A 14000-nucleotide genomic window follows, 5' to 3' on the forward strand; every position below is an offset into this window, starting at 1 on the left:
ACATCGCGTTTGTTTATGGAGGTTGTAATCTTCACAAATTATGTAATATAGAGCATAAAAAACATTAATCTAATCAACTAAGCACAATTTGATTCTTGAAAACATGCTAAAAGTGTCATTAATTAAATAAAGTGATCGCAATTTTCATTGATGGTTAATAACAATTTAGCTTGTATATATACTCTCTGCAACGTAAACCACACGATAACGTTTGCATTTTTCGTAAGATTACATACGCGTCTTAAAGATTCTGGCTTGTATTACAACTCTTTAATTCCATTAATTATTTATGTACAAGGAAATGAAGACTTTTTCAAAAGCAATCGTCACTTTTGTTTGTATGCACTTTTAAGGTAATGTATATGCACAATAAAGAGGCACGATGTTACAATATCTTTATACATTTTACCTAATCTTCAATTTGTATGAGGGCCTAAGGTACTTCATTTTGCCTTCATTGATAAGACAAGCGTAAATATTCGTATGTTAACTGTTTTCCAACTATGCTCAAATACAATATAACAAAGTCTACCGATACCATTTGTCACCGTTCATTGTAATGAAGGGCTTCACGCATACAAATAGTTTAGTCTTTTTTTTTCTGAAAAAAGTACTTATTCCTCAAAACATTCTTTGCTTATTCAACTAATGGTCAAATGATAATACTTATATGCAGTTGTATCATTTATATACTTATAGTATACCATCAATGCACTAATTACTCGTACTAATAGTGTGGTCGATTGGTCAAGCGAAAATGGTTCAACAATAAGTATTAAAAATAACAAATAGATGCTAGCCATAACAATAAATACTTGTGTGTATCTACCAAGGTACAATGTACCTAAGCCCTTCAGATTGTAGTTGGGCTGACAATTTAAGTTCTTAATTAAGGAAAAGCGAGAATGTGTAAGAAAAGAGACATCCAATACACACACACGTTAAAATAAACATGTGAAGGAAAATATATTAAATGTAGAAATTAGATCAAAACAATTATTGCAGGCATTACTATGAATCTTTTCTAACATGCACAGATTCGGTAGTATTAAGGACATATTCTATTTGTGTTTACGTTTTCCCCACTGCGTCATCACGCCATGTCTTGTTCGTTATGTTCATATAGCGCTATATTATTTGTTTTCTAATTGACTGCGTAATGGATAGCTTCTATAATTTACAGTTTAATAATTTTGCTATTCAATTCGTGTAAAACAATGTACACCTGTATTCATATGTAATCTAGCCAAATACATATTTCAAAAAACATAGTATGTTTGTATAATAAAATTAGTTCAAATGCATTGACAACGATGTGCAGTTTTTATTTGGCTTTAATAAAAACATGTTCTCGCTATTATGATTGTTGTTCTTTAAGACTGATTAAAACCATAACTAACAAGCCATTTCTTTCATTTTTTATTGATGTTTACACATGAACGATCTTTAATGTCGATCATTCTACAGCATCACATAACACAATACAGCTACAAAAAAACACGTATTTATCACACACAACCCATAATAACATACTGCTAAAACAATAGATACAAACTTATCTCATAACATCACACATGTATACAAATATTAGTAATATAACATACTTACGTTCAGTTATATTACAATATAACATATTTTTGAATTGATGCACACTAGAAGTTCAATAAAAACATCATAAAGAAAATTAAGATAAAATAACCAGAATACTTTACATATGGTTTAATTTTAAAACATAAACATTAATGGTATATTGTTTTACATTTGTTTAAATTATTTAATTTTGAAAACAAACGTGTCACTACAGCATTACTTACCTTTATACAAAATATATAAAATAGTATATACGTTTAAAACAATGTCACTAAGCCCTATAAGGCATTGTGTAAATTTGCATAAGACACATTCAATATAAATATTACCCCTGTGTACTAGAACCCTGCTGTGTTTATATTAAAACTAGTACATCGCTAAGATCGACACAATACCCTTAACCGTTTCTAGGTCAGCTGAGAGAGAATAAAAAAGAATGCAGACAACTTTTTATAGTTGACCAATATGCGTAGTCGAAATGTCAGACATGTATTTAATAATGCCTTTATTTTTACTCTTACTTCAACAATTAATTAAATAATTCAAAGACTGTGTCTCAAAACTTAAAGAGTTTGATTGAATTGTAAGCACATCAATAACCTGAATAATACATGGAACATGCTTCTCGAACATGTTGATCCTTTTAAACCAAACAGTGCATTCTGCTAATTGTGAAACATTTTTGGACACTTTACTTCGCAAATATTTTAAAAATAATGATCATTGAAACATTTACACTACACTTCAAAATATAATGTCCTATTAATAGACTTAAGTAATAAATTAACAAATTACCATTCTGATGAAACTATTTGATTACTCTGTGTTGTCAGAAATATTAAATTTCTTACGATTCCGTATTAATAATGCAATATTTATGTTGTTTCTTTTCCGCCTTTCGTGTCAAGCAACGTATTCGCATATAATGTGTTACGTGTGGGGAAGAAAATCAGATAACGATGATTATGACATAATTTGTTTCGGATTTTGTTGTCCAACTAGGGAGTCAATCTTAAACTTCTTTTGGCAAGTGAAGGAGTTAACTAAACATAATACAGTGGAAAATACAGTGCGGATACTTTGTGCTCTACATATTTTTACTAAATTACAAAACATACTGACCAAGTTAGATTTTTAACAAAACAATCAACAAAAAGCATGAATAATAGCCGATAAATAAATTTAAGCGTCATAATTACGTCGGTATTAAACAAACAGCATCTTCCTGATTTTAAATCCATCGAATAACAAACAGATGTGTAAGCAAGTTTTCCTGATCATTTCGCCCTTTTATCCCACAGGATTCATATAGTGTATGTAAAGTGTAAAAGAAAATAAATAAACACTCGAACTTGACTAATGATTGAACATTAACTTAAAGGTGACGAAATATTGAAAATAATTAAAAAAATATGCATAAAACAATAACTCTTTTTTCATTAATTTGCTGAATTTTAAAGTAAAAACAAATACTATCAAAACAACGACTTATACACATCAAAATATAACATAAAATAAAAATAGAATAAAATTAACGACCCGTATCAGATTCAATAAATTACAAAATAAAGTTCTAAGTCAATATTATTGATCTAATATTGGTTCGCGTATTTGTTGCAAATAAATAAAAAATGTATAAGTAATTAACCGTGCAAAACAGATACGTATTTCTTCTTTTAATAATGAATATAGGTTACTTATTCGCGAATTCGGAAGTCATGACATAACATATATATGTTGTCAGTTTAATAATAAACATCTATTGTTGAGTTCATGATATATATACTATATATAAAACATGTACAATTATATGTTTTTTTTTATTAAACTATAGATATATATGAAGGCAATGCAAACAAAAGCCTTTGTCGAATTTGCGATTACCTTCGCATAGTCTGGCGTATGCATTCATGATTAAGACCATCATGTCGGCCAAGACCGGTGTACTATATAATTATATCATCAAAGCTGAAACATAAACCGTGTGAGCGGTCAATGTCTTATCAATACGTACATTTCTGGTCACACAAACGTATTAACTCATAAATGTTTTGATAATATCGCTAACTTCACATGTGCAGACCTGGCATTTCTTTCAAACTCTGTGCACACTCAAAGCACAACGTGTGATGAGCACAAGGAAGGAACAGAGCGTTTGTATTGTTGAGTTTACACTTCTGGCAGAACAGCTGTTTCTTTAAACGTCCATTTTCTTTTAAAATATACCCTTCGGATGCTGAAACATGATATTTCGATGTTATTTGACACAACTTATCGCGCATAATCTATATAGTTTTTCCGATGTTGAATTTTTAGCTTTGAACGAAAGCAATATGTACTGCACTCAAAACGAAACTCAGAACAAAAATACGTGATAATACATTTTCTGATGCATATCATATTTTTTATTGCAAAAAAATAATTGTCAAAATATTAAGCATACAAAAATAATATACGGATTTGTTTTTACTGCTTAAAAATCGTCCAAACACATACGCATGAGTAAAGCTTGAAACATGTCTTCTGCTTCCCTTTCGCAGACAGGACATGTCTTTTTATTTGATGCATATCGTTTGCACAGAACCCAGTGTTTACACGGTAATAAAATGACATCTTTATCAGAGCATTTACATGCTTGGCACGTGATCATTTCCTTTAGATGTATATTCTTTATATTAATGTTTAAAAAAATGACACACACAACACAATTAAATCAGAAATTGTAAACACTTTATCGTTTGCGATATTGTGTTGTTGTTAAAAATACATCAGAATAAAAGTAATTCAACAGCAGAATATTTTCCAACCTAAAGATTGGGAAGAATCGACTACATGGAAATAATATTGTGAATACCCAATACCTGCTATCTTTGCATTTATTTGGCTCATACTTTCTATTGGATCGTGCAATAGTGTTTCTTCTCCAGTTTGAGTGCACATGCTAACGTCACAAATGGAATCACCTGGAACTTGAGCTTCGCCTGTACATCACGATAATGTTATCATGTATATCATGTCAACACAACTAGCATTCACCGTGACTCATGCACAACTGAATAATTCATGTCACCTTTAGAACAAAATTGTACCGCATTTGAGTATTCTTCCGCTATAGACTGCCACATTTTCTTTATCATTACATATCAAAATATCAAAAAATCATTTTCTGAATTCAAAATGCTTAGATTCCTACATTAGCAGTTGAAATAGTTATCATTATTTTATTTATTATATTAACTCATCCTTACTGATATGCAGTGTATCATGTCCTTTGCAACTGATAAGGTGGGAATATTGTACAGTCAATAAACAAGTTTTTTTTACAAACCATTTAACTCCAATCTTGGATCATCTTCATTCGTCTGTGTGTTTCTGAACATGACAACAGATTCTTCCTTAACGGCTATCTACAAAACGTTTCTAAATATGTATTTATTTATGTGTGTATATCATTGCATTCTTATGAAATCGGATGTCCTTAAAATACAGTTTTTTTCATTCAAAATGGTTTAACGTAGTGTTATGTTAAGTTAGTATTGTCATTTATATTTGTATATCATACATTCCTTTTGAGATTGGATGTCTTTTAACTACATTAATTGCTTAAGTTTAAAATAATAAATCGTATTGTTGTATTTGTTTTGTAGTGTGGTTTAAATGCTGACTAGAATTGTATTACATTAGAAATGTTCTCCGCCTTGTTGAAAATTCATGGTCAAGATTTATTGAATGAAATAAAAATGTGTATGAATCAAAGAAACCCACTATTGGAGAACGGCAGCAGAGTCTTAAAAACGTTAAAAGGACATATAAAGTTACAGGATTTTTTATTTAAATGCAGTAAAATCTAATATATGTATATGTCAGTATTTTTGTACAAGAAAAACATTAACGTCTTAAGTTTACAATATTTAAAATTATAAGAACTACAACTTCAAAATCCTTAAACGTATTTGTTTGGATATCAATTGTGGCCCTTTTATTATGCCCACATAAATTGCCTGTAAACATAAAAAAGATCCGTCATACATGTTGTGGACCTTCAGAATGACCGACCCAAATAAGCTAAAGTGACCTTTTCGATAGGATATACAATAGTAAACAACAGCAGCACTGTAAAATCAGTTAGTAAATTACATTTTATTGAAGCAAGTTCGATGTAGCGTATTCTCCAATCAAGTCTGTAAGAATATACATGTTGTGGACCATTTCATATGTTCAATCAGGGGACCACTATCCTCTTTCCAGTTTCTAAGTCCTAGGCCACCTGCAAAACACCTTACATAATCACGAACACCTGTAAAAGAGGTAAACATTTAAAGCGTTCACAGGGCATTTCAGAACAATATACAACAAGCTAAAATTAAAGGATAAATTTCGTTTTTAATAACATATTTTTAAAATTGTATTTATTGACATGTAAGTTAATTATTATTTTGGAAACAAAATATCTCTTAATAAATAGGCATACTTAACTAATCACTTTATTTGAATTTTGTATTTATATTTGTTATCTAGTGGATATTTTGAACGGGGCGAAGTCGTCGTTTTACTGATAAGGTCGCAGTATAATAATACAATGAGAGGCGACTTAGACTGTGTCTTTTTTAAATATAAAACGTATATAAACATACGTAAGCCAACCTTTGTAAAATAGACCTGCTTGTACAAGGTCGTCCACGTTGATTGGGAATCTGTTTGGAAAACTTTCAAATGTTTCCAGTCTAGCCTCTGTCTCGGCCTGTTTCGGATATCTGTATTGCTGGTTTAAAGTTTCAATCTACTGGTTTTGCTGAAAAAAGTTAGTAATTCTACACTTAAATTGTTTTTGGTTCTACCAAATAAACAATTGGAAATCAGCACAACCATAGTAAACTAAACACAAATTGAAAATTATTCACAGCTGTTTAAAAGTAAGTGTATAATTAATGAACGCGTATTTCCACCAATGTGGTGTATAGTATAGTATGCTTATTTTGTTTATAGCAAAGCAGCAAGTGATATTTCAGGCGATGGAAATGAAAAAAAGCAGGGGTATATATATTCACGATGTCAAAAGGTTTATGATTTTTTGTTCTCTGTACATACTTTTTATTTCAATATTTCGTTCAAATATATATTTTTGAAATGAAGAATCATATACTATTGATACGAAGATGGATTCTATGTTTATATATAAAAGGATTTCTTACTGTATCATAAACATTCATACTTTATTTATCATATGACCAGATTAAAATCGATAGTATAACAACGATCGTATAAACTTAAGCTTTATACTTTCGCTATTTTGAGATCAAACTCGTTATTTTCCAAAAAATGGAGAAACTGTTTTTGTAAACTACGGACGAACACAATCGTCAAAACATGTCTAAGCCTCGCTTAGCCGAACTCACATGGACACATCAAGTAGCATATTGTACTATTTTTATATTTGGTTTAATTAGTATACCAGCATATGATATATGTTTCTTCTAACTATTATTTTAACAGGTTGTACAATTCACGTGTCTAACACGCTGCTGAATGTTCTCAATAAAAGCGTCCCCTTTTACTTCTCGTGCAAACCTACAGGGCGGAAACCACCTGCAGTGTTCAGTCCAGAGATCATCGTGCACTTCCCAGTTGCGGAATCCTCCATCGCAGGCGAAACACCGCACATAATCACCCACACCTGTACAAATAAAAATATAAATCCTTGCTATTTCAAACAAGCTAAATTTAATTCATGTTTCAATCTCCTTGCAAGCAATATGCATTGTTAACGTTTATTCAGGTAGTGTATCCCCACCAAATATAATTATCTTTTATCATCAAATGAAATAATTATAAAAAAATTAATAATCCTGATAACGGTTTGCTATTTTGACATCAACTGGTTGATATGGGGTGTTAAAAGTAACGCAAATTACTTAATTGTGTAATTATATGTAATACATTGGGTTTTTAAACTCAATTAACACTGTGGAATCACAAAGCTAGAACATTTCAATCATTAGTTACTGTTACTAATTTAAATATTCACATATGCTTTTCCCACAGGTACAAAATTGTGCCTCTCGGAACCAATACATTGTAAAAGGCTTCGAAAAAAATCAAGCCTCAGAATCTAGCCATACACATGTAGTTGTAAACAATTACTTATTGTTATGCGTTAACTATCAATACATATAAAATGGAATAAAATACTATGTTTTCCTTTGCGGTTTGCAAATACATGTTTATAATATCATGGAGGTATACATTATTGTCAGTTGATGATTTTATATAAAAGTAAAACAATTAAGCTTAGTTTTCAATATTAAAATGGTATGTCGATATCAAAACTGTGTTGATGTATACCATTTGCGTTAAACATTATTTCTATAAAAATGTAATGCAATTGAAAACGATACCAAATGTCTATTCCAATGGATAATCACTGTAAGACATGTAGCAACACAACGTTCGTTCAGTTTAAAAAAAAAACTTAATAAGGAATATAAAAACCGTGTATATTTCGTACAATAAACACTACCTTCTCGCAAAATTTGAAACAAAGAAAGTAACAGGTGTGTTATGATTTTTAACTGGTAGGGACGTAAATTCCTTAAAAATAATAACACTTCGACGATCGACTGAATTAATTGCCTCAATTATGTAATAAAATTAAGATTTCGCTTACTATCCAAAAAAAACATCAACGCTCGATATACCATAACTAGAGCTTTGTCACAGACGTGACGTATACCCCCAAAAGCTGCATTGACACAGAATATTTTGCATGCTGTCTTCACAAAACAAGAGAAGCTAATTTATGGCGATTTTTAAGAATAATTATGCCATTATCAATTATGGCCATTTTGACCTTTTAACTCTTGAATTCTTTCGCATGACACGCTGTTCAATGAGTGTGAACACTATTAATTTACAGAGTCATTTTAAAATCTCACAATGAATAACATAGTTATGACCCGGACAAGCTCATTCATGGCCATTTTTGACTTTTGAACTCAAAGTGTGACCTTGACCTTAGAGATATTGACTTAATTCTTTCGCATGACACACCGTCCAATGATTGTGAACAAATGTACCGAGTATTTTTAAAATCTCACAATGAATGACATAGTTATGGCCAGGACAAGATCATTTATGGCCATTTTTGACCTTTGAACTCAAAGTGTGACCTTGACCTTGGATATGTCGACGTAATTCTGTCGCATGACACACCGTCCAATGATTGTGAACAAATGTACCGAGTAATTTTTTAATCTCACAATGAATGACATAGATATGGCCCGGGCAAGATCATTAATGGCCATTTTTACTTTGAACTCAAAGATTGACGTTGCATATATGGACGTAATTCTTTCGTATGACACACCGCCCAATGATGGTGAACAAATTTACCAAATAATTTTAAAATCTCACAATGAATGACATAGGTATGGCCTGGACACGTTCATTTATTGCCATTTTTTACCTTTGGACTCTAAGTGTGGCATTGCCATTGGATATATTGACCTAATTCTTTCGCATTACACACCGTCCAATGACGGAGAACAAATGTACCAAATGATTTTAAAATCTAACAATGAACGACATAGGTATGGCCCGGACAAGCTCATTTTTGGCCATTTTGATATTTGAACTCAAAGTGTGACCTTGACCTTGGCGATATCGACGTAATTCTTTCGCAGGACACACATGGTAAAGAAATGTACCAAATCATTTTAAAATCTAACGATAAATGACATAGTTATGGTCCGGACAAACTTTTAGTTTAAAATGCACAAAGTGACGCCGTGACCTAGTTTTTGACCCGGCATGACCCATATTCAAACTTGACCTAGACATCATCAAGATACAACTTCTGACCAAGTTTGGTAAAGATCGCATGATATTTTCGGGACATACCGACAGACCGACCGGCAGACAGACCGAAAGACCGACAAAGTAATTGCTATATAGCCCCAATTACCACTGGTAATGGGGGTATAATAATAAAAAACATTAGAGCACATATCATACTTAACACATGCAGATATAGTCCGCGTAAATATATATTAACACGGTTATAATCAGTGCTATGTAGAAATGAATTTTCAAAAAAAAAACTAGCATAATAATATTAATCTTATTAATAATATGATATTTACAACATGATGTTACACAGTGCAAAGCTTAATTACAACGTTCGGCTGTTTTTCTTTTATTTCATGAACCACTTTTATCATTCCACATTTTAAACAACCAGCGATCAGATAACTGTGCTCTTAGATAAACTTATCATTTCTGGTGAAAAACGACAATTTTACGGTAAAACGGACTATGCCGATTTCAGCCGTAAAGACTCGAATATATTCCACAATGAATGCCGACATTACAGACATCGACAAATATCGCCTGTGTTTATACCTTATGCTATCGATTTAAATAGCATAAAAGTGTTCATCAATTAGTTAAAATCATGGACACCATGGGTGACGAACATGGGTATCAGAATTCCGTATCTAATCATAGTGTGTTACAAATAGAAATAAATCAGATATCCTTAATTGTTCTACGATGTGTTAAAGTGTGATTTGTTGTTTGATAAAATTATCTGAATGACTTTATACAAATATTGTATTCAATAACCCGTGCATGGCAGACCAACGGGTGCACACATTGTGGCAAAGTTACTAACATGTTAGCGTGGCCTCTAATGTCGTAATGCATTTCTGGAGTATGTTAAGGTTTCAAATGGAATGTTTCATATTACCTGTGTCATATAGGCCAGCATCTGCGAGTTGTTTAGGGGATATAACCGATTGAAAGTTTGGATTTTGGAAGGTTTTCAAACATTTGTCAATCATTGATTTTTCTGGATGTCGATAAGGCGTTGCATTAACTATAACAGCAATGCGATTTGCGGATTTGTGGATTTTTTTTTTTAAAGATATCCCGCTTGTCTGTTAAACTATCTTAAAATCACTTTTAAGAAAATGAACTTTTATATCACATTTATAATTTTATTGAACAGCTTATTACATGAGTGCTTGAGAGACTGATGATTTCAATTTTACAAACCACAGAACAGCTTATTATTTATCAATAGTCTATGAACGGAGCATGCTTAATAAGAGAGAACATCCAATATTAATTTATGTTTACCTTGGTTCCGCTGCAACTCCGTGTACTGGGGATGCAATACTAGTTGATCCATGGAGAGAATCTGTAGTAAAAAAAAATCAAAACCATTTGAAATTAATGTAAATAACAATATTGCAAAGCGATGAAACGGAATCTGATTGTTATAAAGACAATAAATCAATGTATTTGGCATAGGAAAAAAATGCAGATATTGCGTGTATGCGATTTCAATTCATTTCTCATTTGTGTAAGCAGCAAGATATCGTTGTAACGTCCACGAGGTCTTATATCCCAACATGCATTCAAACTTACGGTGTAATGACGTGTCATTTCCTTCACTAACAAATAATGAAATAATGAACGTAACACTAATTCATAAACAAATCTGGACTGGGAGAATAGTTTTGCTAATTGCAATTCGCTTGTTGTTTATTAAAAAAGTTTTTTAAATCTTATGTGCTATGTTATGATCTATCTTTAATGTAATTGATAAGATATGAGTAATTTAAGGCTTATTCGTTACTATATGTTTATATTATTATATTGTTATTAATTTATTTATGTAACATCTTGAAAGTGAAATTGCACACTTTCTACCAATATTTGTGTATTAGCGCAATGTAATATACGTTTAATGAGCATATGTTTAGAATCGTGTACATACAAGCATCGTATGTAAGCAAAAAACCAGTGACCAATAGTGTTATATAGTTCTTAACTTCAGCAATTCGATAATTATCAAATCAGTATTGTGTTTATATTCCAATAATTAAGTCGCATTTAAAACAAATGCTTTGAAAAGTTCTTGCATTTAATTTTTGTTGTAAATCATTTGCTTTTTATTGGTCAACTTTTCCTAACAAATCGAATTAATGTTATAAATCTGTTTCATCATCAGAAAAACTATGATGAAAGTCTACATTTTGACGAATAATTACGAAGTAAATAAAATGTAAAATACTCATTTACTAGATCCTTCAGCGCTTATGACACACATTTATTTTTTATACAAAACTTGTTTTGTAAAAATTGATTTACTACATGTCAATATATTTATGCCTTAACCTAGTCTGTATAAATCATGTCTGGGTTCTTCAGCTGCATATCACAAATCCAGATATGAGCATGTTGGTGAGTTTTTTTATGTGCTTTTCCAGAGGGTTATCGTATTCAGTGAAATCCTTGAGTCCTATTCCACAACAGAAGCATCGCACAAGGTCGTCAGGGCCTGGCAAAATATTTATATTAGCACAAATGATGATGAAACATGCTATGTTTAGTGCTCGTTCAAGCATTCAAAACTTATTTTAATAAATGTTATATTTCATTGAATGCAATTAAATTGTAATGTTTCCTTTAACACAAATAGCGCAATTATGTAAAATCATTCAATCATAACAAGTTTCTGTATAAATGTAGGTTTATATACTTCTCTAAGCGTAATATGTAATGTAACGAAATGTTAGCTCACTTTTGAAGAAAAAGCCAGCGTTTAGACAATCGAGGTTTATAGGTTTTCTGTGCGGCAATGCCCAAAATGTTTTGAATCTTTCCGACCATATATTGCGGGTAACGATTTGACAATAGTTCCAATCTAGGCATGTCTTTTCTTTTGATTTTGAAACAGCAAAATGGTGAATGCTGTAAAAAAAAAGAGATCCATGATTGCGCAAAAGAGCTCACATGTGTTTAATGTACATTTGCACATATGTCGACGACCTGAGCCAGTAATCAAGTTTTTCACCCCGTTTACCTATACTCGATCTTCACCTTGATATTGTCTCTATTATCAGTCTGACCAGGTTTCTTATAGATTGAGTAATACATGTAGACTGTAAACAAGAGTTTTACCATAAATGACCCGAATTCAAGTCTGTCCAAGATCCTATGAACTAGTTTCTGACACCTCTTGATCAGTTTTAAAAAATGGCATAGGTTTAGTCAAGATGCACATTATGGTCAAGTCCCATGAAATTGCACACTAATATGCCTCCTAAGTAGTAACACGTAATTGTAAGTTTCACTCGGACACACTTATTCCAGATTTAAAAAAAACCCATTCTGCCAAGGTTACATCAAGATTGGGTGAAACACGGTAGAGGTGTAACGAGCTAACTAATCTTCTTAGCAACGCTCACCTTGACGGACGCATTACATAGACTAATAACTTGTAGATAATCTTATTGACTTCTCGCCCAGGTAAGCTAAAAAAAGCATGAAACAAAAGAACGACCATATGGTGCACAAACACAATCGAACTTGATCGCAATTATTAAAGAGCACAATGGTTTGCATACATATGTAAGGGTAACATCTATACAATGTATGTGGCAAAATTCATTTAATGGAGTTTACGATTTAAGCAACAAGAGCCAAATAGCTTTGCACAATGTAGTCTAAATTACCCGCCCATTTACTACGTGTATGGTTCAGACACAGACGAAATTTCGCGGCTACAACAACCTGTCATTGGGTTCATGTATTTAGTCATGTTTATTAACGTGTGTATAAGTTAATCAAAATTTAATATAACCGAATATCTTTGAGTACATAGACTTTATTTTAATGAAATGAAATGTGCAATTGCAGCATGAGTTAAAACAAACAACTTGTTTACGAAGAATTCAATTGCAGTCACACAAACACATTTTGTTTGTGTATACCTGGTATACAAAAAACGGGCATTATGGTAAATTAATTAGTCTGTGTCTATGTTATAATATACAATATATTTATAATACGTTAAATGTTAGTTATTGATTTGTATATAATGCATTGAAATCATGTTCCATTCATGACTGTAACTGTAGGGCCAGTTTAAAGGCATTCCTTGTGGACATTAGATTTGAACGTTTAATTGGTACCAGCGGATTGGTTCCATGACGTGACGTCGATTTGTGACCTAACGTTAAAGACGTGACGTCGTTACTTAGTGATGTAATGAATTTTGACACAAGGATTGTATATATACTTTGGATCGTTAATAAATGCTCATACCAAAAGCGGGTATTTGGCGTTTATATTGTTCCCACTATCGGAGAAATAGTAAAGTACAGATTTCCCATTATCGGGCATAATTCTCAGTAAACAGCAAAATACGGAAATTCCCATTATCGGGGAAACTTCTTAACATTTGGTAGCAGAGCGTGGTTGCTAAATTGAGTGAGCGATGGATCCAGTTGAATATTTAAATACAGAGATTTTGTTGAAGAGGGAGAAAATAAGACTGAAAACTAATTTTACCAGAGCAAGGAAAAAGGTAGTGTCACATTTGGAGGGAAATGCATGTAGCGCGA

The 14000-nt window shown here is 31.8% G+C and overlaps 1 protein-coding gene across 1 annotated transcript in view; it reads right to left on the reverse strand.

Moving 5' to 3' along the window:
* Positions 1 to 14000, reverse strand: part of LOC127852628 (uncharacterized) — a 276162-nt gene that overhangs the window by 85165 nt on the left and 176997 nt on the right. The gene's annotated exons all lie outside the window — the stretch shown is intronic.

The sequence above is a fragment of the Dreissena polymorpha genome, chromosome 12 (assembly GCF_020536995.1).
Source record: "Dreissena polymorpha isolate Duluth1 chromosome 12, UMN_Dpol_1.0, whole genome shotgun sequence".
NCBI lineage: Eukaryota > Metazoa > Mollusca > Bivalvia > Myida > Dreissenidae > Dreissena > Dreissena polymorpha.